General features: G+C 43.3%; 1 protein-coding gene across 1 annotated transcript in view; it reads right to left on the bottom strand.

Annotated features, from left to right (window-relative positions):
- Nucleotides 1–4,905: 4,905 nt before the first annotated feature.
- The window catches only part of FOXO3 (forkhead box O3), a 198,829-nt gene continuing 178,597 nt past the window's right edge, over nucleotides 4,906–25,137 (bottom strand). Inside the window, exon 3 of the mRNA XM_063917075.1 lies at nucleotides 4,906–7,109. The gene's annotated coding sequence lies outside the window, so the exon portion shown is untranslated. The remainder of the gene's footprint in view (nucleotides 7,110–25,137) is intronic.

The following is a 25,137-nucleotide window of genomic DNA, read 5'->3' as shown; positions in this document are numbered from 1 at the left end:
GGGAAGCACTGGCGTAGACATTCTTGCTAAATAATAAGCTGTCCCTTAAATCATTCCACTCTCCAGATGAAAAAGAATAAAAAAATAATAATCTAAAATGGCCTACGAATGGCTTAAAACTTTGGAATCCAGAAATAATTAGTCAAATTAATCATTAATCCTTGCTTCCAATAAACGCTAGATGAGTGTTTTACACTATGCAGTCATTTGTTCAAATAGCATGGCTTTAGGGCCGGGTTTGTAAAAAGTTAATAAGCTGGTCTCCAGTGGTAAAAGAAATGTCATTTTTTATGATGCTGCTGAAGTTGCTGAAGTAATAATGCACCTGTAAAATTTGAGGCCAGTGTGGGGCAGCCATCCCCTACTTTGCAAGAACATCCGAGTCCTGTGTGGAATACTGGCTGCCGTGTATAGGAGGTTTTAGCACCCCATTACAGCACCATTAAGGGTAAAATTCCATAAGCAGCAGAAAAGACCAGCAGCTTCCTAGTGCTGAACACATTTGGTTCTATTCTGTAGCAGAGTACTCATTTACATTGCAGCTGCTCAGGCTTAGATAAAACCAAATACCTACATGTACGAATAATCACAGTCTGCTCATTGATCAGCACTGTTTACTATTACATATTCTGCTACATTGCACTGATGCAAAACATTTACATTTCACATAATATAAATACTGACAAATACTACCATGTTCTCCTCCTTTGCCCTTTATAAATGTAATGACTAAATCTAGCTACACACTATACAATTATTGGGCAGATTTTCCAATAACTGGGTAAATCGGCTTGCTTCATTGTGTAGGCATGAGCGTTTTTGACAAACACCAATAAAACGGTCCAAAAACAGACAGAAGTGCTCGGCAACGATTATCTGATCGGTTAGTCCTGACAGAAAATATCTGCTGAAAGGCCCCGATATCGTGCAGTGTGTGCATTCTCCATTATCTGCCTATATTTCCTATGGTTTCTCCTGATTACCTCATCCTGCTTGTGGATTGACATATGCAAATTCAGTGTGATGTGGCAGAAAATCGGTATCTTACATATAAAAAAAACAAACCCTTAATGTGTGCTGCCGATATTAAGCACTTCCACTTGCTGAACAATTGCCCCGATTGTCGGGACGACCAAAACAAAACAAAAAAAAAATCAAATAGTGTGTAGGTAGCTTAAGAGAAGACAACCTGTAAATACAGGAAAAGGATTGTACAATTAAAAGGACTGCTAGCTAAACGCTCTTGTAGCTGCTAAATCAGCGGTGTTGAATGTTCAATAAAAGCAAACAGACCATTTTGGCTAAATAATCCTCCCTGTAAACATCACAACATTGCATTAACAAGTGGAAGGTGTCACTGTTAGGTAATTGGGCAGACTCAGGTTTGAGATTCATCAAATGCATTCATAACATTAGTGGTGATCCCTATGAACTGTTGCGCGAGGCTGAATGAGCACTATTTGCCGGATGTGACAATTACACTAGTTATATACAATGCCGTAACCATGGGTGGGTTAGTGGTGCAGCTGCCCAGAGCACAGGGCCTAGCGGGTAGCACCATCATTCCTCATGACGCCAGCATTTGGCGTGCAGGGTGCCATTCCCTGCAGCCTAGAGTGTCAACCAGAGCATCCTTAGGACATTCTGCTCACCTTGCAATGTACTCAGCGTATTCAGCTCCTTCCTAGTCCTGGTGGAATACTACCCTGCTACAACCCTGGTGATTTAGGGGTCTATTCATGAAGCAATGAAAAATGTGGAGAAATTGCCCATGGCAACCAATCAGCATTGAAGTAACATTTATATTCTACATACAGTACTATAAAACTATACAGAGCAGCAGTTTGGTTGCCATGGGCAACTTCTCCACTGGATCACTTCTCCACATTTTAAACTGCTGCATGAATGGACCACTTAATCAACAAAGACCTGGGGGCAGGATGTACTAATGTACATCGCCGCCCATCGCCGCCCTGCGCTACGATGCTGATCGCATATGTACTAACATATGCGATCAGCATTGCGGAGGACAGCTCTTCCGATAAGAGCTGTCCTCCGCGATGCACAGCGGCAGCCTGACTTCCGGGATTCGGCCCCAGGAGTCAGTCTGCGCATGCGCGGGGTGACGGGGGCGGCCGCAGGGCATGCTGGGAGGGATCCGATCGGATCCCTCACACAGCGCCGCGGAGAGAAGCCCATAGGCTTCTATGGACTATCGCCAGCTAAAGCTGGCGAACCCCGCCACGGCACTGACCTGCCGGCCGGGGGATAGTACATCAGAAAAATGCGGTAAACAGGGGGTTTACCGCATTTTCCGCTTAGTACATCCTGCCCCTGGGAGTTTTTTTTTTGGTACCAGGGTGAATCGAAGTTTGATAAAGGTTAACTACATATTGTTGAGCTGGCCCTAGTTCCTATTCTATTGTACTGATAAATCACAGTGCTCCTTCTCTGGTTCTGTATGCTGGGATATGCAACATTATATTCTATACTTGACAGCATTTTTGTCATCGGCAATGCACAGCACTGTGCGGTAAATGGTGCAATTTACTTCTAATGGTGCCATTAAGCCCCATGCACTTCACTATGGAGCAGGATGCAGGAGGGTGGACTGTCCTCCTGGAGGATTCTCCAAAATGTAGGAATCTGGAAGAGTAGACAAGTATGCCAGAGTGACAATTCTTATTTAAACTGTCAACATTTTGTAAATGGCACTGGAATGCCCGTCTCCCCCTCACACTTGCAACGTAGAATACAGCACACCTGCTTTTGCTCTTAACATTTCTAAGTACTGAGCCTGAAAGTGAGCAACAGAGCACACTTTATCCCTTATTTCAATCAAGGGCTTCAAATAGGCTTTATGTAAAATACAATCTTGGGAATGTTAAAAAGACGGTGTTTAGCACCTAATTATACTAGTGGTTCCAATAGGAGATCAAATAAGTCTTTGCATTGGATTCCGAACCCTTGACACCTACAATCAAAAAATTGGATATACAAGAGGGCCGAGTCAATGTAAATTTGTACTACGTAAGGGTACATATCCACTGGCATTCGAGAAGCAACTTTTAACTATGGTAAAAATGCAAATGTGCTCGATAAGCATTAGCTACGTGTTTTTACAAGTGTTATGTATGCTTTCCAACATATCGAAATGTGGCAAAGGCACGAAAATGGAAAAAGGAGAAAAATGCTACCACAACGCAGTGAGACCGCAATGCAAGTAAAATGCAAATGGTTATAGTAACACTAGGAACAATGATATTCAGTGTTAGTCTATTTACATGTGTTTTACATGCTTTAAAAACACATGTAAAACATACAATGCAAACACCAGAGGACAAGTACCCTTAAGAGGGGTACACACGGAGCGATAATCTAAGCAATCTGACTAGATTGCTTAGATTTTCAGCAAGATCGCTCCGTGTGTAGCCCTAACAGCGATAGCGATGCGCAGCCCCGCGCATCGCTATCGCTGCTGCTAGATTGGCCTGCATGCAGGCCAATCTAGCGGGTCGCTCACTTCACCCGCTGGGTGAAGTGAGCGGCCCCCCCGTCTCCCCCCGCACGCTCAGCACAGATCGCGCTGTGCTGAGCGCCGGGAGAGATGTGTGCTGAGCGGTTCGCTCAGCACACATCTCTCCAGCATCGGGCCGTGAGTACTGGCCTTTAGTCTTTGTGCTTAACCTTGTTGTTTATATGCCTGCAATGTAGACAAATAAATGCAGGAAGTACACAAGGTTCAGTAACCAATGTCTTTACTATTAAGGTGGACCGTAAGAGACATCGCCTAGTGTGTCTCCTCCCAGGCTGTCCGACAGAGGGCATACACACTGTGCGATAATGCTAGCGATATCGCACAGTGACGTCATGCCGCGGCCGGGCTGTACATGCCGCTTTGGATGAGGTGTCCAAATTAAACTGCATGTACGGCCGACACAGAGGGTCGTTAAGGACCTGCGGGGCAGCACTTCGGCCGTCGTCCGCTGCATACACACTGGGTAATATAGTAAACTATATCACTCAGGAGGGGGGAAAATGAATGATATCGTTTACTATATCGCTAAGTGTGTATGCACCTTTAGGCAAAAGCACCAATATTTGACCACCTTATGTGGCAGGTAATTTTGTAGACTAAGTGAAAAATAGGCAAGTTACTTACTATAAGTTGGTAAAGTTATTCACTAGAGCACCAGTACAGCTCCTGATCTAGAGATTTTCGCAGGTGTATTAATATGATGCTGCATACTCCAAGCGGACAATGTGCTTCTTTCTAAGTATTCTCCTACTATACACAGAGCAATGAGGGCTGTGCTGCTCTTTTCCATCTTTTTAAAAGAGCCATTAATGATGGACAGGTAATGTCTAAACCTTGTAATATTGGTGAACTATGAACTCTGCATTTTTAAAGAAAATATATTATTCAGATTTCCAACTAATTTATGTATGCTTACGTGTCATATTTCTAAACACAAAACACAAATATGCTTCACTACCTGGTGGTATTTTTACCACTGGACTTGTTATGAAGTTCTTCTTCATATAGAATATTGTAATAGAACATATGTATCTGTCAGATGACAGATCTAAAACAAGTGTATGTAAATTAAAATAATAATAATTAAAAAAAAATGCAATGCTGAAACTTAAAAGCTCCTTCCACTAGACTGGGACCCAGAGCCTGCTACGTGCAGTTGTTCTTCAGAATTCACCAATTCCTGTTGTAGCCCCAGATGAAAATCAAAAGATTGGTGTTTTGGTATTGGCTCTCCTGTTCACCCCCCACCCTGACGACATTTTAAAGTGACAAGCTACAATTATAGGCCGATTCAACATTCAGGGAAGGTGCACCTTAGTAACAGCTTTCCCATAGGTGGAAGTACCGCTTTAAGACAGTCCACTGTGTTCAGTAAATACAGTAGAAAAGAATTTAATAGAGGTTCTTTATGACATTCATAGTTAGTGATGTGACTATCATGATATTATCATGCAAAGCATCGCATCTGAGAGGGGGAGGATAGTGAGGATTTTCATTTGTAGACAGAGCAACATGTCTAAGATCTAAGTCCAGGGCCTAGTGTTAATGTGCAGGATGATATTAGCCATCGCCTGAAAATACTGTGAGCTATATTCAACAAGTAAGGCTCAGTACTCTGAGTTATGATGACAAGGTATGCTAAATTTCTAGTACAACCACATTCAGTATAGTAATGACTGACAAAGGACCACAAACATGTGAGGACTACGACAGAGATTCCCAGAAGTCTCCCACAACACAACTTTAGGGCTCCTTCACATATATGCACTTGGGAAATCCAATGAAAACTAACAAGCACTTTACACGCGTTTGAGTGATGCAGTTTTATCGCGTTTTACATGCACTTTTCATGTGTTGCGCTTCTACCAATACAATCTATTGTACGGATAGCATCTTTGTGCTGCATTCTAACATTGTGAATGCAGCAATAACATTTTTGAACGCAATGAAGAAGATGGTCTTGTAAAAAACCATTCACTATGTTTTCAATGCAGTTTTCAGGTGCTATCAGCTAAAAAGTGTATTAACAATGGACAGGTGCAAAAGTCTCAGCAATAATGGCAGGTGGTAGAGGTCTGGAAGGAAGAATTCTGTATTTGTGGATGGCTAAGTGCGTAGTAGGGGGAAGGACTGATGTTTCCAATGGTATCGTTGCCACGTCATATGAACACATGCACTTAACCTTTCTGAAAAAATGCTAGTTTGCTTCGGTTTCCTAACACCCATGCATAATGATTAATCTCTGTACATAACAAAATATATTTATATATTTATATTCATAATGCCAAGGAAAAAGAAATATCAAGAAGTACAGAGGGTATACCTCAGTCATACACTAGCGTCTGTACTTTATATATCAAGTTGTAATAATGTACCATTGATGTTTGTTCACAGATCACCCTCCCCCCCCAAAAAAAAATTCATATAGACAATATCAGACATGCTGAGGTGTATAATGGAAGGGCCCCTGCAGCACCTCTGTGCTTTCTAGATAAGTGTAGCCTGAAACATATTCAGCAAGCAGAGGACAGTGTAAATGCAGGATCATTCCGCTGTCCAGGGCTCCCACGTGCATGACAGATTGTTCCATGTGAAGTAATGGAAGACCCATATAGTGCAATGCTTAGTATAAACACCCCGTGTACAGTAATCAGTGTTGTTTTGGTACACATGCATACACAGCATTGCCAATAGACTGCTATGTTTAACACATTTTCAGTTTTTATACAACTTACGGTAGTTTGGTGATAAGAGCTTGAAAATAAACCCTTAAAACTAAATACAAATAATGGAAACATAGCATTAAAAACCAGCTGCACTGATCAGGATATTTACAGCAGTATACAGCCGATTAAGGTGACAGGAAGTAGTACCATGTCAGTAACATATTTATCCCTGAATTGCCTCATCTTTAAAAAACAAAAACAAACTAAAAGTAGGTTTCAAACGGAAATAAAAGTACTGGGTATAGTCACTCCTATGGAAAATTGTGCCTTTTGGCATATCAGAGGAGGCAGTCAATATTTGTATAAGATTGATTGTTAGCTTACATTTCTAGCAGAGTATTTCTGTAACACATTGCTAGTATCACAAAGAAAAGAGAGAAAAAAAAAGTACAAAATAAAATAAGAAAACGTGTAAGTCTCACAAAGTCAAGGTTGCAACAAATTGACCACCAGCCCCATAAAAGAAATGAACACCTTGATTAAGCAGATTACAGCTGGTAGAGGAGGTGGGGAGAGGAAGTGATGCGTGGCAGCTATACCAACTATGAATTTGTTGACAAACACCTCTGTATAACGACACAGTGCTCACAAGGAGCATATTGTACTCTTCCGTCTACGGTCTCATCCTGTGCAGAAGACTTTGCATACTGGATCATGAGGGGGGAATATCCTGAAAGGACCTTTACTTGAGCTGAAGGATTTCTTCTCGTAGTCTCTGCAAGGTTAGGAAATTGATGCAGGTTTCAGGAAAAGGTCATAAGCTGTAAACAGTATCACTGTCCGCTCACTGACAGCAGTTTTGGCAAAGGGTTTCATGTAAAGGGTCTCTTGTCAGTCCCCTGGTCCTATAAAGAAGGGTGGGAAAAAACCACAGAGTTAGTTGGCAGTGAATAAACAGAAGTAGATTGTCTTAGGAAAAAAAAAAGATTTGTTGTTGGATACAGCAGTTTTCTAGGACTTTTCAGCCAATGCCTTTGAAGATACTTTCTTAGGTCCAACCTTTTAGAAAGTATCAACAATACAGATAAGTAAACAAAACATCAATTTAACAAATTTTAAATCCTCTGCCCAACCCCAATGAAAAGGGCCTGGTTAACCCTTACTCATACAAGTCTCTCATTATGGCCTATCCCCATTTGTGATATCATATGGTCACACAGCTGTGGAATGACCTTCGAAGAACTTGAAGTTCTCCACTTCACTATGCCAGCAGTAAACAATTGATAAATCCCAGCTATAGTTTTATAATCCTCTAGATTGTAAAATCTCACAAGCAGGGCCCTCACTACACGTCTTATGAATTAACATGTCTACACTGCTTGTATCGGTTAATTTTACGCTGCAGTTTTCTTGGAGTGTCATTCTGCTACATTCAACTTATGTTTGTATTTGTACCACAGGTCTGGTTACTTTGATTAAAGTGTACTTATGAATGTGAGAGAGGACTGTACCCCACACTGCAGGACTACTACAGTGTATTTATCCTGCTGCCTCTCTTAACTCCGCTGTCTTGATTTTGTTTTCCTTCTCTCGCTCTCCTGCCCATGTGTATGCATCTGTTTTGATCCTGTCCCTCTGCTCAGTAAATTTAAAATTGTTTTCGGTTTGTTAATGTAGCCAGACAAATGAAAAGTGAGCTTTGTCAAGAAATTGAAGCGACAATGCTGGAAATGACCGGAAATTATACAATAAAAGATGGTTACTATCTTTATTATATCATATTCAAAACCAAATGAAAATAAACTGTATTCCATACACTTTTAGATTATGTACTACATGTTTTAATAGCATTTGCCATGCCTTTTTTGTTAACCTATAAAATCTGGAAGTTATTTTTTTTACCTCACCCTGTTTTATTTTTTATGCGAAATTCCCTATCCAGGAGTGGGTAAGCGCAACCCATTAAAAGGGAGGAAGTCCACACGTTTGGGAAGTCCTCTACTTAAAGGAGACGTGAATGACTATTGCAAAGTCAGAGTCAGGGAGGGGAGTGCCATTTATGGCCGGACTCAATTAGCAGTGACCGGGGCTATTGGACTGCAGCCCGCAGGCTGCAGCTAACAGATTTATGTTCTTATCCTGCCAAGACTCGAAAAAAAATCCACAGACAGTAGGGTTTTCTGCCCTTACCACAGTACGGTAGCAGAGCCGCCCTCGAAGGAAGGAATGGGGCGGGGGCAGGGGGGGGGGGGGGTAGTGCCGACTGCTGGGACTCTAGTGAATCCAGCCATTAGTGGGTTAACCAGTGTGTGTATATGGAGGAACACACCCTGGTGATAGAGCTACTGAGTGTGTGATAGGGCTGGAGATAATGTGAACAAAGCATGTAGGGTATATGTAGAAGGCATTGTGTAGAACTAATGTACCAGCCAGAAAAGGGCCATATGGACCTGTATATAGAATGCTGTCCAATCGGAGTTAAAATCTAGTAATGTATGGGAGCAAATTACAATCAACCATTTGCTCCCTAACACTGGAAAATGGACAAAAACTGTCATTCAGACAAACTGGTTACATTGGCACCCAAGTCATTCTAAAATACGGAACGGTTGCTGCATGTATGTACCTCATGTTTTCATGACCGTTGTAAAGTGGGGACCCCTTTCTCACGTACTGCTCACACCCTGGAGAGCTAGCCTGGGGCAATTGGAGGTATACCACCACAAATACACCTTTCACCACACTGACAGTGTGAATGAGAGCTGAGTGACTTTGAAAGAGGGGTGGTTTTGGGGGGTGTATTTGGAAAGGAGCTTTCCTGACCAAAACAGTTCAGCTTGTTAATGTTTCACAAGGTATTAAAAGTATGAAATTGGAATCTGAGGGGAAATTAACAAAGGCAAGTGATTGGAATTACATGCTATACAATTGTGATAGCCTGTTATTAAATGAAAGTGCAACAAAAAAAAAAAAAAAAACTAGGAGAGAAACCGCAGGTAAATTGGCAGCAAATTTTAACCTGAGGTGCAAGCAGTTTTATACAAAAAAAAAAAAAAAAAAATAGCCAGCTGAGGACTGCATAGACCAGGATATACTAGTCAGTCACACATGCCTAGCAAGCTCATTTGCAAGTGTAGTGGTTCATCAAGCAGAACCAGTGGACTACTAAGTAATGGTGGGAGAGGCTATGGAACACCAATCACAATGCTCTCGACAAACAGATGAGCAAGCATGAACCAATCCACTGTTTTGAGAACTTGTATATGGTACTGGTGGTTCTGTAACGTGGAGTAAATATTCCTGCATGCATTCCTTTACAAGGCAAGGTGATTGCTAATCACTATTTGTACTGAGCAACAATCTTCACTTCATGTTGCAGTATTTCTTTCTTGACAGGCGAGATGACAATGCCGCTATTCACAGAGCACATGTAATGGCCGAGTAGTTTAGGTAGCATGGCACGGATGTTGTCCATATATCATAGTATCCTCAGTCACAGATGTGAAACCATGCCTGCTATAGTGTTTGCCACTCAACCAAACAGACGTAGGCTGAGTAACTTTCTTGTGGAAGAATCTTGCTGCACCCGCTTGCACAAATTCAGTCCACATTACCATAGTGTCTATATAGCAAGATTAGTCTTACTGGGCTATATAGAGGGTACATTATACAGCATAGCTATATAGGCTACTGTTATGCAGTAGAGACTAGTAGCCCTGGTAGTGTCAGAAGACCCAAGAGGTTACTGCACAATCTGTGATTGGTTTTCAGACAGACACGATGCACCCACAAAACTTTCCACCTTCCTCCACAGGGCTGCCCCTTCTCACAATGCAATGCTATGAATCATTAATTGGGTCATGTCCCCTGCCCCTCAGTACACTGCTTTCTTCACTGTAATTTATAGGTCACAAATTACAAAGGTTGGCGCAATACTAAACAAACTATTACAGATTATTTCCTATTTCTTGATAGTTTGGGCATTATTTTTGTCAGTATCCCCAGGTTGTTGTTTTTTTGTCCACAGCTGAAAAAGGGAAAAACACACAGAAGAGACTGGTGTAGAACAATGCTCTGTGTATATACAGGTTGAGTCACCCTTATCCAAAATGCTTGGGACCAGAGGTACTTTGGATATCGGATTTTTCCGTATTTTGGAATAATTGCATACCATAGTGAGATATCATGGTGATGGGACCTAAATCTAAGCACAGAATGCATTTATGTTACATATACACCTTATACACGCAGCCTGAAGGTCATTTTAGCCAATATTTTTTATAACTTTGTGCATTGAACAAAGTGTGTCTACATTCACACAATTCATTTATGTTTCATATACACCTTATACACACAGCCTGAAGGTCATTTAATACAATATTTTTAATAACTTTGTGTATTAAACAAAGTTTGTGTACATTGAGACATCAAAAAACAAAGGTTTCACTATCTCACTCTCACTCAAAAAAGTCCGTATTTCGGAATATTCCGTATTTCGGAATATATGGATATGGGATACTCAACCTGTACTGTGAATTTTAGCTTGATTTATGATTACTTATGCCATATAATCTCCAACATGTGGTGCAAATTTAATGGAGAATTGCAGTGTTGACATTTTGGTATTTCCTCACATACCATTTTTTTCTGTCAGATACAACTTCCTTGTCAAAACATATTATACCCCTTTCACATCGCAGCTTGTACCCGGTAATTTGCCGTTTTTACTGGCTTCCTAAACGGTTCGAGCTGCGATGTGAAAGGGTCACCTTCAATTTACCGTTTACAAAATACCGGGATTTTGAAACGGTAAAAAAGCAGGGTCCTACCCGTTTCAGACCCGTTTAATTGTGCAGTGTGTGAAAGGGTCTGAAACGGTATTTGCAAGCCCCAGAAGGTGATAGGCTGTCTCCATGTGTGATCTCACCAGGCAGAAGCAGGAAATAAACATTTAAAATGACAACCACAGTTTCGTATGGGTGAAACGGGTTCAGTGTGAAAGGTACCAAAACGGTAATGAAATGGTAATATACTGGTTACAACATGCGATGTGAAGGGGGTTTAAGAAAGGTTCTAAAAAATGGAATGAAATGAAATTGGGAATGCTGTCAAGCTGCTAGAAAGACCATCACCCATTTGAAAATCCTAATGAGCACTAAACGAGCATTACTAAAGAGGTCTAGAGGTCTAAAGGTCCATACACACAGTGAGATTCGGGCTATGCCCAATTCTCACTATGCGACATGGACTGTGGCCGGTATCACAAGCACAGATGGCTTGCGATACCGATTTTGGCTAAGTGACAATTTTGACTATCTTTTACACGAGATAGTCAAAATTGACTTGCCTGCAGTCTATTTTTGCTTGCAATGCCGATCCCGCAGGACCGCGCATCGGCATCGCAAGCTGTGTACACACTGTGCAATATGCACTAACTTTCCTTACGATTTTGACTATATACAGTAGTCAAAATCGTAAGAAAAGTTCAGTGCATATCGCACCGTGTGTACACACCATAAGAAATAATGGTGATGAGACACGCACCTTTAAATGCCAGCAGCATTCCTAAGCTAGGTACACATTATACAATTATTAGACCAATTTGCCGATAATTGGGCAATCAAACGCTCACCTTCGATTATCTGATTGGTCGGCCTTGGCAGAAAATATCAGCCAAAAAGTACTGATATTGTGCAGTGTGTACATTCTCCATAATCTTCCCCTATTTCCTATGGTTTATCCTGATTACCTCATTTTGCATTACTTCATTTTCACGAGCTGTGCGTGGCTAATAGGATTCTCCCCAATGTCTCTGCTGCCTCATATGGTCCTCAACACCCACTGACATAGCTATATTAAGACTTGTAGGGACTCTGTGCAAATAATAAGAATTTACTTACCGATAATTCTATTTCTCATAGTCCGTAGTGGATGCTGGGAACTCCGTAAGGACCATGGGGAATAGCGGCTCCGCAGGAGACTGGGCACAAAAAGTAAAAGCTTTAGACTAGCTGGTGTGCACTGGCTCCTCCCCCTATGACCCTCCTCCAAGCCTCAGTTAAGATACTGTGCCCGGACGAGCGTACATAATAAGGAAGGATCTTGAATCCCGGGTAAGATTCATACCAGCCACACCAATCACACCGTACAACTCGTGATCTGAACCCAGTTAACAGTATGATAACCGTAGGAGCCTCTGAAAAGATGGCTTCCAACAATAAACAACCCGATTTGTTTGTAACAATAACTATATACAAGTATTGCAGACAATCCGCACTTGGGATGGGCGCCCAGCATCCACTACGGACTATGAGAAATAGAATTATCGGTAAGTAAATTCTTATTTTCTCTGACGTCCTAGTGGATGCTGGGAACTCCGTAAGGACCATGGGGATTATACCAAAGCTCCCAAATGGGCGGGAGAGTGCGGATGACTCTGCAGCACCGAATGAGAGAACTCCAGGTCCTCCTCAGCCAGAGTATCAAATTTGTAGAATTTAGCAAACGTGTTTGCCCCTGACCAAGTAGCTGCTTGGCAAAGTTGTAAAGCCGAGACCCCTCGGGCAGCCGCCCAAGATGAGCCCACCTTCCTTGTGGAATGGGCTTTTACAGATTTTGGCTGTGGCAGGCCTGCCACAGAATGTGCAAGTTGAATTGTACTACAAATCCAACGAGCAATCGTCTGCTTAGAAGCAGGAGCACCCAGCTTGTTGGGTGCATACAGTATAAACAGCGAGTCAGATTTTCTGACTACAGCCGTCCTGGAAACATATATTTTCAGGGCCCTGACTACGTCCAGCAACTTGGAGTCCTCCAAGTCCCTAGTAGCCACAGGTACCACAATAGGTTGATTCACGTGAAACGCTGAAACCACCTTAGGGAGAAATTGAGGACGAGTCCTCAATTCCGCCCTATCCGAATGAAATATCAGGTAAGGGCTTTTATAGGATAAAGCCGCCAATTCTGATACGCGCCTGGCTGAAGCCAGGGCCAACAGCATTACCACTTTCCATGTGAGATATTTCAAATCCACTGTGGCAAGTGGTTCAAACCAATGTGATTTTAGGAACCCTAAAACTACATTGAAATCCCAAGGTGCCACTGGAGGCACAAAAGGAGGCTGTATTTGCAGTACCCCTTTGACAAACGTCTGAACTTCAGGCACTGAAGCCAGTTCTTTCTGGAAGAAGATCGACAGGGCCGAAATTTGAACCTTAATGGATCCTAATTTTAGGCCCATAGACAATCCTGCTTGCAGGAAATGTAGGAAACGACCCAGTTGAAATTCCTCCGTAGGGGCCTTCTTGGCCTCACACCACGCAACATATTTTCGCCAAATGCGATGATAATGTTTTGCAGTTACATCCTTCCTGGCCTTGATCAGGGTAGGGATGACTTCATCTGGAATGCCTTTTTCCTTCAGGATCCGGCGTTCAACCGCCATGCCGTCAAACGCAGCCGCGGTAAGTCTTGGAACAGACAAGGTCCCTGCTGGAGCAGGTCCTTCCTTAGAGGTAGAGGCCACGGGTCCTCCGTGAGCATCTCTTGCAGCTCCGGGTACCAAGTTCTTCTTGGCCAATCCGGAGCCACGAGTATCGTTCTTACTCCTCTCCTTCTTATGATTCTCAGTACTTTTGGTATGAGAGGAAGAGGAGGGAACACATATACCGACTGGAACACCCACGGAGTTACCAGAGCGTCCACCGCTATTGCCTGAGGGTCCCTTGACCTGGCGCAATATCTGTCCAGTTTCTTGTTGAGACGGGACGCCATCATGTCCACCTTTGGTTTTTCCCAACGGTTTACAATCACTTGGAAGACTTCTGGATGAAGTCCCCACTCCCCCGGGTGGAGGTCGTGTCTGCTGAGGAAGTCTGCTTCCCAGTTGTCCACTCCCGGAATGAACACTGCTGACAGTGCTATCACATGATTTTCCGCCCAGCGGAGAATCCTTGCAGCTTCTGCCATTGCCCTCCTGCTTCTTGTGCCGCCCTGTCTGTTTACGTGGGCGACAGCCGTGATGTTGTCCGACTGGATCAATACCGGTTGACCCTGAAGCAGAGGCCTTGCTTGACTTAGGGCATTGTAAATGGCCCTTAGCTCTAGGATATTTATGTGAAGAGACGTTTCCATGCTTGACCACAAGCCCTGGAAATTTCTTCCCTGTGTGACTGCTCCCCAGCCTCTCAGGCTGGCATCCGTGGCTACCAGCATCCAATCCTGAATGCCGAATCTGCGGCCCTCTAGAAGATGAGCCTTCTGTAACCACCACAGGAGAGATACCCTTGTCCTTGGAGATAGGGTTATCCGCTGATGCATCTGAAGATGCGATCCGGACCATTTGTCCAGCAGATCCCACTGAAAAGTTCTTGCATGGAATCTTCCGAATGGAATCGCTTCGTAAGAAGCCACCATTTTTCCCAGGACTCTCGTGCACTGATGCACTGACACTTGTCCTGGTTTTAGGAGGTTCCTGACTAGCGCGGATAACTCCCTGGCCTTCTCCTCCGGGAGAAACACCTTTTTCTGGACTGTGTCCAGAATCATCCCTAGGAACAGTAGACGTGTTGTTGGAATCAGCTGTGATTTTGGGATATTTAGAATCCACCCGTGCTGACGTAGCACTACCTGAGATAGTGCTACTCCGACCTCTAACTGTTCCCTGGACCTTGCCCTTATCAGGAGATCGTCCAAGTAAGGGATAATTAATACGCCTTTTCTTCGAAGAAGAATCATCATTTCGGCCATTACCTTGGTAAAGACCCGTGGTGCCGTGGACAATCCAAACGGCAGCGTCTGAAACTGATAATGACAGTTTTGTATCACAAACCTGAGGTACCCTTGGTGAGAAGGGTAGATTGGGACATGGAGATAAGCATCCTTGATGTCTAGAGATACCATATAGTACCCTTCTTCCAGGTTCGCTATCACTGCTCTGAGTGACTCCATCTTGAATTTGAACCTTTTTATGTAAGTGTTCAAAGATTTTAGATTTAAAATTGGTCTCACCGAGCCGTCCGGCTTCGGTACCACAAACAGCGTGGAATAATACCCCTTTCCCTGTTGTAGGAGGGGTACCTTGATTATCACCTGCTGGGAATACAGCTTGTGAATAGCTTCCAATACTGCCTCCCTGTCGGAGGGAGACGTTGGTAGAGCAGACTTCAGGAACCGGCGAGGGGGAGACGTCTCGATTTCCAATTTGTACCCCTGTGATACTACCTGCAGGATCCAGGGGTCCACTTGCGAGTGAGCCCACTGCGCGCTGAAATTCTTGAGACGGCCCCCCACCGTGCCCGAGTCTGCTTGCAGAGCCCCAGCGTCATGCTGAGGACTTGGCAGAAGCGGGGGGAGGGCTTCTGCTCCTGGGAAGAGGCTGCATGGTGCAGTCTTTTTCCCCTTCCTCTGCCCCGGGGCAGGAACGAGCGGCCTTTTTCCCTCTTGCCCTTATAGGGACGAAAGGACTGGGTTTGAAAAGACGGTGTCTTTTTCTGCTGAGAGGTGACCTGGGGTAAAAAGGTGGATTTTCCAGCCGTTGCCGTGGCCACCAGGTCCGATAGACCGACCCCAAATAACTCCTCCCCTTTATACGGCAATACTTCCATATGTCGTTTGGAATCCGCATCACCTGACCACTGTCACGTCCATAACGTTCTTCTGGCAGAAATGGACATCGCACTTACTCTAGATGCCAGGGTGCAAATATCCCTCTGTGCATCTCGCATATATAGTAATGCATCCTTTAAATGCTCTATAGTTAATAATATACTGTCCCTATCCAGGGTATCAATATTTTCAGTCAGGGAATCCGACCAAGCCACTCCAGCACTGCACATCCAGGCTGAGGCGATCGCTGGTCGCCGTATAACACCGGTATGTGTGTATATACCTTTTAAGATATTTTCCAGCCTTCTATCAGCTGGTTCCTTGAGAGCGGCCGTATCAGGAGACGGTAACGCCACTTGTTTTGATAAGCGTGTGAGCGCCTTACCTACCCTAGGGGGTGTTTCCCAAAGTGCCCTAACCTCTGGCGGGAAAGGGTATAGTGCCAATAATTTATTAGAAATCAGCAGTTTTTTATCGGGGGAAACCCACGCTTTATCACACACCTCATTTAATTCATCTGACTCAGGAAAAACCACTGGTAGTTTTTTCACACCCCACATAATACCCTTTTTTGTGGTACTTGTAGTGTCAGAAATGTTCAATGCCTCCTTCATTGCCGTGATCATGTAACGTGTGGCCCTACTGGACATTACGTTTGTCTCGTCACCGTCGACACTGGATTCAGTATCCGTGTCAGGGTCTGTGTCGACCATCTGAGGTAACGGGCGTTTTAGCGCCCCTGACGGTGTCTGAGACGCCTGAACAGGCACTAATTGATTTGTCGGCTGTCTCATGTCGTCAACAGTTTTTTGCAAAGTGCTGACATTGTCACGTAATTCTTTAATTACTACCATCCAGTCAGGTGTCGACTCCCTAGGGGATGACATCACTAACACAGGCAATTGCTCGGCTTCCACATCATTTTCCTCCTCATACATGTCGACACAATCGTACCGACACCCAGCACACACACAGGGAATGCTCTGATAGAGGACAGGACCCCACTAGCCCTTTGGGGAGACAGAGGGAGAGTTTGCCAGCACACACCAGAGCGCTATATATATACAGGGATAACCTTATATAAGTGTTACTCCCTGTTATAGCTGCTGTATTTATATATTAGCTGCCAATAGTGCCGCCCTCTCTGTTTTACCCTGTTTCTGTAGTGCAGGACTGCAGGGGAGAGTCAGGGAGCCGTCCTTCCAGCGGAGCCGTGAAAGAAAATGGCGCTTGTGTGCTGAGGAGAAAGGCTCCGCCCCCTTCACGGCGGCCTTTTCTCCCGCTTTTTTCAGGAAACTGGCAGGGGATAAATGCATCCATATAGCCCAGGAGCTATATGTGATGCATTTTTTTTAGCCATATAAGGTTTTTATATCGTTTTTATTGCGTCTCAGGGCGTTCCCCCCCAGCGCCCTGCATCCTTAGTGACCGGAGTGTGAAGTGTGCTGAGAGCAATGGCGCACAGCTGCAGTGCTGTGCGCTACCTTATTTGAAGACAGGAACGTCTTCTGCCGCCGCTTTCTCCGGACCTCTTCGCTCTTCTGGCTCTGTAAGGGGGCCGGCGGCGAGGCTCCGGGACCCATCCAGGCTGAACCTGTGATCGTCCCTCTGGAGCTAATGTCCAGTAGCCAAGAAGCCCAATCCACTCTGCACGCAGGTGAGTTCGCTTCTTCTCCCCTTAGTCCCACGATGCAGTGAGCCTGTTGCCAGCAGGTCTCACTGAAAATAAAAAACCTATTTAAACTTTTACTTCTAAGCAGCTCAGGAGAGCCCCTAGCTTGCACCCTTCTCGTCCGGGCACAAAAATCTAACTGAGGCTTGGAGGAGGGTCATAGGGGGAGGAGCCAGTGCACACCAGCTAGTCTAAAGCTTTTACTTTTTGTGCCCAGTCTCCTGCGGAGCCGCTATTCCCCATGGTCATTACGGAGTTCCCAGCATCCACTAGGACGTCAGAGAAAAATAAAGATTACCTGTAGACAGATCAAGTCATGTTGAAATACACCATGACCTGCAAGCCTATCACACTAGGTGCTGGCTAAAGGGTGGCCGAGTGCTTCAGCACTGCTGCAGTCAGATTATCGGTCTGCCAACCGATCTGCTCTTAACACCTAAACAGTATAATTCTGCATTATCTCCATAAGCTACACATATTAGCACCATCACTTTTACCCTTTAAGGTGGCAAAGGGGGAGAGGCTGCAGAACCAGAGATGGAGCAGCGCTGGGACGGCTCTCAATACATTGCATGCTACGCTGTTATAACAGATGGAGAAAGCGAGCGGCAGTGGGTAAAATTTGTTGCCCTGGAATAATTCAGGTCTGCCCTTCTACCACAATTCTGGCCACACAAATAATGATGTAAAAGTCTGATGATAATGTGGCAGGAAGACCACCTCTAACCACCTGCGTCAGCACAGTTATTTTTCAGTAATAGTTGCCACTGAAGGATCACTTTGTATGCAGCCACTCTGGTCTCATTGAGTGGGAAATGTATCAATTGAGTGGGAAATGTATCAAGCCTTAGAGAGATAAAGTGGTGACATTGCCCAATCTTTTACAAAATCTACCATACTTCTTTATTATTCAGCCCATGACCAACTTGTTAGGAAGATTCCAGTGACAATGTCCAAATATCCAGCATATGTAAACCCTGGAATGTGCACACTGCACTGTGACCATATTTCAGCTGCTCCACTTAATTAGAATAAACTAATGAACCAAATGATTACTAGTAAACAAAGCAAAACCTATATAAGAACTGATAGTCACCATATTATGCAGCCTCATATCTCCTCTTATTATAGTTTTGGATCACAATGCTTCCTCACAATGGGTGAAATGTAAGGCACATGTTGGGTATACACGATAAGTAGTGACTAACACTGATTTGATGCATGCCAGTTGCCTATCTGTCCCACTCCAGCAACCAATCAGAACATATAATGGATCTTTTGAGGGATATAGTATAGTATGGCCAACACGGAGTCAATAAAACAGAAGTTTGCATACTAATCAGGATTTACTGCATTTACCATCAAGCAAATAACTTGTGAAGCTCAGTTACATTACATGTTACACCATTTTGATTATCTACTAATACATAAGCAGAGAGCTGCTGTCTGTCGCTCGAAAAGGCATTCACCCTCCAATGGTACTGGAGACTTCATGGGCAGCCTCGTTTCTGACTGTGGCAATACTGGGCATGGAAAGATATCACAAAACAGGTAGAACGAGTCCGGTGAGAACAGGAGTTCCCACAGTACTCTATGCAGGCACAGGAACGCTGACAGTGAAGATACTGACCACTGCCTGTGTTGTGAAAGGATGTTTCTACCCAATAGTTCCATTTTAATCAACATCTTTCCCACGTTATTATGGTAAAACACTGACCAGGCTTGCATAGATCCAGCCAGTCCACTGAAAGACCACATTGCAAGCTGCCCATTATTTATGGCTGGCTGAAATGGTCACTCTGGCCATAGGGTCATCCGGTCAAATATTCTTCTTGAGCAGATTTAACAAGATCTTCTTGTTTTTGGGACATACGATCACAATGAATACCTGGATTATAGGATTACATGATTATATGAAGCATCAGCTAGATTTATATTTGTGTCTTGGGTAGCTTTAACTCTGCTTCCACCTTTTGGTGGCTTTGTGACTCAGTCATAATGTCCAATCTGCACAGTAAAATCTATTCTAAACCTATAATTTAAAAGTGTAGATAGGCAGTGATTTGTGCCATGACACCCCGGCTCAGTTACTAACACTGATCCAGTACTAGATTATTAAAGATAATAACACTGGAAGCATGAATTTCAGGAACGACATGAGCCACACATCCCTTATCTGTGCTGATGAGACCCAGCTCCTTTCATTAACTTAATAGTTATAGATGTATCCTCATACATCATTGCTGCAGTCACGCCAAACAGTCCCTCTTGGTGCGCCAGGTTCCAGGAGGCTCTGCTAGCGTCGGGTGTCTATTTTGTGTCCACAATGAAGGAGGAGTGTGATCCCCGAGGCATCTGGACACTGCTATCCTGGATCAGGATCAGCTTGTTTAACAGATCCCGCAAAGGACAGACATAACACCACAACATAACATGAGCACAGTAATAATTGTCTGCTGAAACAGATGTTGCAAGCTTAACACACAGAGGGCCTGATGCAGAGATGTACAATACTGCACAGCTGCAGGAAAGTGGCTGTGCAATACTGTACAACTAATATTCTAATACCTGCAGGAGGTGTCTGTAGGAAAAAGATGCCTCCTGCATGCATTGCAGCTCTGAGTGCTGTGTCCGTAGAGGCAGCATTGGATAACCTTGGCGACCATCGGTTCACAGTCCTCTGTTGGAGTCGAGAGGTCTGCGTCTTCTTGACACGCCTACAAAACAGGGGTGACATGCCTCTGCCACAGAATGTCAATCATGCTGCTGCTAAAGGGTGGGGGGGGGGGGGGGGGAGGCTGTGAGCGATCATGCAGGATCATTCTGCACATGCGCAGACCCATAAACATTGGGAGGAGATGTACATAAACCATCTTCACCTATCTTCAGAGGTGAACCCACAATCGGTAGCTAGAACTGGCAACGGACATCATAATCATCATCATCATCAGTCGTGCAGGTCTGCCACAATTATGTAAACATGTGCTTGCTGTACTTGACCTGCTTTTGCACACCCCTTCCCTCCCCTTACTTCTCCAAGCCCATGGAGGCGCAAGAGTCCGATCTGTATACAGATGAAGTTGCTTGCTTTATTTATTATTATTATTTTTTTAATTAAATGAACATGCATATCTTACGCCAAACAAGCAGGTATAACGCCCAGCTACACATGAGTCCCTATGGTTACAGCTTGTACAGAAGCCAGAAGCCCCCTGGTCTCCTTAGTGTAGGTGGTTGAGAGTTTTCTGGATTTGTTCGGTAATAATTTCATCCATAAATTTACAAGCTACTTCTGGAGTGGTGACACATTAAACACAGAAGCAATATGTGATGAATATCAATTAAACAGGATGTACTTCTCAGTTTTACACAGAACTCTTTACAATGCTCAATATACATTCAATCATGGACAAATATTGAATATAACTGACAGTATGCTATTGGGTTCCACTTTGAAAGATTACTTGGTCATATTCAGGGATTTGATTTTTTTTTGTTAGGAGACTAAGCAAATTATTTTGTCTGGAAAACTATACTCCCTTATGTGTGCTATGTACATGCCATCTCACTATTACTGTCTAACACCTTTAATAGGGCAATCGCAAAATAATCATCTTATAATAACAGTCTGCTTTGTTGGCCAGGATAGCAGAAAAACTTTTTCCATGGCGATATATAGACCTTAAGCTACACCCAAGATCTATACAAATGCCATCTTCTCATTGGGGGTAATTTAATTGTTTTGTGGGCTCCCATCAGAGGAATTCAATTGCACCCCTTCATTCCACCCTGTGTGTGCTCCCATAAGTGATGAGTTTAGCAGCACAGACTGGCTAAATCAGTCTAAAGGTGTTCAGTATGAATTGCCGGCGGACGGGATCCCCAGAGCGGGATCCCGTCCACAAGATTGCTGGCAGCAGGGAAAAAGTGCAAAAAATCCAATTGCAGGCACGGTGGCTCACTGCGCTCGCCACAAGTTCTATTCTCACTCTATGGGTGTTGTAGACAGCCAGAGAGAGAGAATAGACTGTGTCGCAGATATTCCGGTGGCGGCATTTCACAGCTAGTCGGGATTTCGTCGTCAGCATGGTTACCACCGGGATCCTGACTAGTGGTATTTTAACCGCTTCCCGTCTTAAGTACTGCTTTGAAAATAGCGACTTAATGCACATTTCAGTTCGCACCTCAGGAAGCTGCGAGCTGAAATGCCCACCCACCGCACGCAGCTATTTGCGTCTGAACGGAGCAACAATTGAATTACTCTGCTCGGCATCAGCTGCGGAGAACAACAATTGAATCGCCTCTATATCTTACAGCAGGAGTGAGAGCCAAATCTATTCCAAACACATATGGTAAATCCTCTACTTTGCCACGCTCTCTCTAAGGGCGGTATCCTATTAGCCCCGATGCGATCAAATCGTCCGAATATTGCAATTAATAGCAGATGGTCATTATCATGGTATCCAATTAGAGGCAGTTTTGATCGGCCAAAATTGGACCCGCGATCGCACGAAAACACATGGGATCAGGGACTGTGTTATCGTGGCTCCGGTGGCTCCTTATCGCAGATTATGCTTCGGGTGCCTCAGGCCACAATTCCAGATAATTCCCGGAAAAGGATGCCGGCAACGGGGCTAATATAGGATAGCCCCCGGTGATCCTTTTAGGAGCAATAAAGTACAGCTGTTAATAGTGTACTGCCCAATATATCTATTACATTGCTTCATTAAGGTTCTAGTACAGACATGATCCCACACTGAGTAGTAAAGCGTATATCTGATGCTAAAAGGCTTTCTTTCCACTTTTGTGATTTTTTTCCCCACCTTCTTAAGAGATTTTATCGGGAAAAACAGACCCTATAGTTCTATCTGTTCTTTAACGGTTTTCAATTACACACATCTCTATACAAGTGTATGTAGCATTAACCTTTTGTCAGGTGTTTAGTTGTGACAAGTATACTGTATTTTTGCAGAGTACGTACTCATGATACTCAAATCCCATGATGTTGGCAAGATGACAAGGCATAGGTGACTAGCCGCAGGACTTGCTATGATCTCTCCACCAGACTATCACTAGGGCAAGGCAGTGGGAGATTACGGACTGAGGGGCAGATTTATTAAGCTCGGTGAAGTAATAAAATGGAAGGTGGTAAAGGACCAGCCAATCAGATCCTAGCTACCATGTTACAGGCTGGATTTGAAAAATGACAGGAGCTGACTGCCTGGTCCTTTATCACCTTCCAATTTATCACTTCACGAGCTTACTAAATCTGCCCCTAAATGCTATATAAAGTATTCATCTAAAATTGTTAAAGAAATTAGATGCGTTACGTTATATTTGCAAAAACCCTAAACCCCTTCCATTGTAAAGTCTAGTGCAGCAGGAAAAAATGAGAGGACATTAAAAGATCAAACACAAAATTACTCACAAGAAATTAAAAAACATACAAGCCACTCTTATGTATGAGCTATGCAGACTTTACTTTTTAAGCAGAGCAACAGCTTTGTAAAGTCTACTAGAGTATTTAATCAATGGCCGATGATAGGTATAATACCAACATATTACAGAATAGCAAATGTCTTTTCACTACACAAAAATAATTACTATTTAGAGTCAAACAAATTACAAGATCCAAGGCAGCATACATTTGCTGCTGGGAAATCATGTCAAACAAATCAGATGTATTTTTTGACTTTGCAAATACAATGATAGATCAGGACGGATCAGAGGATGGTAGCTTATCTAGACTCCATCAAGTCATTTCACACTATATCACACAATAAGCAATTCAGAAACTGTAAATCCTTGGATTTGGCTAAAATACAGCATAGTGCTATGTGTAAAGATTTGTCTGAAAGACAGCTGGTAACCAGCGCAGTACCATGGGGATCAACCCTAGGCCTGTACTCATTAGTTGTATTACTTGTGTTATAGAGAATGTATGTGTTTTTGTAGATGATGCAAACATTTGTAACAGGGTTGATACCCAGAATAAGTTAAAATGAATATGTAGCGATTCAGAAAAAGGGATGGACTAATGTGTAATCTGAAATGTTATACTTAAATTTTAAAAAATACATTGGGACACAAACACAACATACACAAATTAATTGTAATGTAATGTCAACACAAACAGAGGAATATAATAATGAAGTCATCGTTTAAAATGAAACTATGACTTCACAGACTATATAGCAATGTTGCTAAGCAATGAGAAGAGTTCATAGAACACTTCTGGGCCATATTCAATTAGCTGCGGTAATTAACCACGTGCTAATTGGTCTGCTGGGGCTATTCTATTACAGCCCGCAGACTGCACGTAATGCAGATTTCTGTTAAAGTCTGAGGTAGGCTTGTACAGAACTCCGTGGCAGGTGCCCTTCTCGCGAGTGCCATAAATGCTTTAACCCATAACACCCAGGGTAATTATCCTGGTACCCATAGGTTATCATGGGTTAGCAGCAAATTTACTGAACAAGAAAATGGGGCTGGGACTGTGCCTGAATAGCCTTGAGCATAAAAGCCAAAGGCAACAACCCCTTTCCAAGTGTGGCAAATTACCCCAGTTAACCGAATCCGGCCCTTGGTTGTATAAAAAAAAGATTTTAGAAGAAACAAGAGTGAGGTAAGATAACTTTACAGGTAACTAGTAAGACCCTAATCGCCAAAGAAGCAAACAATAAAAATCCAAATCAGACAAGGGCTACTAAAGTGATCCATGGGCTCCATGAACAAAATGTTGATGGAAGATGTGATCGATAGTTTAGAGTACAAAAGGAACACTGGTGATTTGAGAGAGCAATTTAAATATATTAAAAATATTACAGCTGCAATCACACAAAAAGTAGCTGTCTTTTTAAGTAGAACGTTGACAATCTTTTAAGCATTTATCTGAAACCCCTCCTCCTACAAATTATCTACTTCTTTTCAAAATCACTCTGCGGGAAAAGTTACGTCTGCCAGTCAACAAGCTCTCAAACTGTCAGCATAAGGGGAGTGGATGTCAGTCTATACCAGTAATAGGCAACCTGACACACTACCTTTAAAAGGACAGCACATTACCCTTAATCTCAGTAGCAAGATAAATTAATACATGTAATCAATGAAAGCTACACCTATTTGCAGTACTTTATCATCAGGCATTTATAAATTATAACAAACATAACAAAAGCAGGAGAGAGCTTTAGGCTGCAAGTAATGGCTTAAATAGCTTCATGTTGCCTGTCACTGATGTAAACAGAGCCGAAAGAGGTGTGCCAAAGTCTCTCTGCTCGCATCATGATGCAAGTTACTGTGATTGCTATTGTACACATCACACGGTGGACAATTCAGAAGAATTAACAATCACTAATAACAGTCTAAAGCAGGGCTGGCCAAACCGGTCCTCGAGATCTACCAACGGTTCACATTTTCCAGACCACCTGGCTGGTGCACAAGTGTAGTCATTACTAATTAAGTTGTGCTGCATTCATTCCCAACTGACAATTCTACAGATCTCCAGGAGGCCTGGAAAACATGAACTGTTGGTAGATCTCGAGGACCGGTTTGGCCAGCCCTGGTCTAAAGAAACAAACCAAGGACACAAATAAACTACAAAACGGCTTTTAAACTAAAAAAAAAAAAACCATTCAAGAGCAGTGGGAAAACATTCTGAA

Source organism: Pseudophryne corroboree, chromosome 4 (genome assembly GCF_028390025.1).
Source record: "Pseudophryne corroboree isolate aPseCor3 chromosome 4, aPseCor3.hap2, whole genome shotgun sequence".
Lineage (NCBI taxonomy): Eukaryota > Metazoa > Chordata > Amphibia > Anura > Myobatrachidae > Pseudophryne > Pseudophryne corroboree.
This window is presented reverse-complemented; position numbering and strand designations above follow the sequence as displayed.